Source organism: Sinocyclocheilus rhinocerous, unplaced genomic scaffold (genome assembly GCF_001515625.1).
Source record: "Sinocyclocheilus rhinocerous isolate Xijiao unplaced genomic scaffold, SAMN03320098_v1.1 scaffold1393, whole genome shotgun sequence".
Classification (NCBI taxonomy): Eukaryota; Metazoa; Chordata; class Actinopteri; order Cypriniformes; family Cyprinidae; genus Sinocyclocheilus; species Sinocyclocheilus rhinocerous.
The window spans coordinates 279,153-280,316 of record NW_015625613.1 but is presented as its reverse complement, the minus strand read 5'-3'; positions in this window follow the sequence as shown (position 1 = coordinate 280,316).

Here is a 1,164-nt window from a genome sequence, read left to right as displayed (position 1 = left end):
ATATATATATATATATACAGGTGCATCTCAAAAAATTTGAATATCGGGAAAAGTTCATTTTTTTGTAACCCCAAACAAAAAGTGAAACTCATATATTCTAGATTCATTACATGTAAACTGAAACATTTCTAAAGTTTTTTTTAATTTTTTTATTTGATGATTAGAGCTTACAGCTCATGAAAGTCAAAAATCCAGTATCTCAAAAAAAAAAGAAGCAAAATAAGGATTTGCAAAACAGAAAAGTTCAAGTTTTTTAAAGTATGTTCATTTATGCTCTTAATACTTGGTGGGGGCTCCTTTAGCACAAACTCCAGCATCAGTGAGGTGTGGCAAGGAAGCGATCCTGGAAAAGGAAATCAGCATCTCCATAAAGCTTGTCAGCAGATGGTAGCATAAAGTGCTCCAAAATCTCCTGGTAGACGGCTGCATTGACTGGAATCGGCTTTGCTTGACAGTTTTCTCAAGCTTGCAGTCATCCCTGTTGCTTGTGCACCCTTTTCTACGCAAATTTCTTCCTTCCAGTCAACTTTGCATTTAATATGCTTTGATACAGCACTCTGTGAACAGCCACCCCTTTCAGTAATGACCTTCTGTGACTTACCCTCTTTGTGGAGGGTGTCAATGATTGTCTTCTGGACCATTGCCAAGTCAGCAGTCTTCCTCATTATTGTGCTTTCAAAGAATAAGAGATACCCAGAATTTTTACTGTAGGGATGGTCATTTAATGAAACTCAAATGTAAATATTCTAATATTTTGAGATACTGGATTTTTGACTTTCATGAGCTGTAAGCTCTAATCATCAAAATAAAAAAAATTAAAAAACTTTTGAAATGTTTTACTTTACATGTAATGAATCTATGAAAGTTTCACTTTCTGAAATGTTACAAAAAAAGGACTTTTTCACAATATTCTAATTTTTTGATATGCACCTGTATATATGAATTCCCATATATCATGAGAATATGATAAGGATCGCCACAGGGGAAAAAACTGAAAATGTAATATTTATGTATGTATTTATTTACCAGTAAAATATAACCTGAATATGTAATTTAATCTGATGAATAATTATTGAATTGAATTTAAATAATGATAAATAATATTAACACACACACACACACACACACACATATATATATATATGTGTGTGTGTGTGTGTGTGT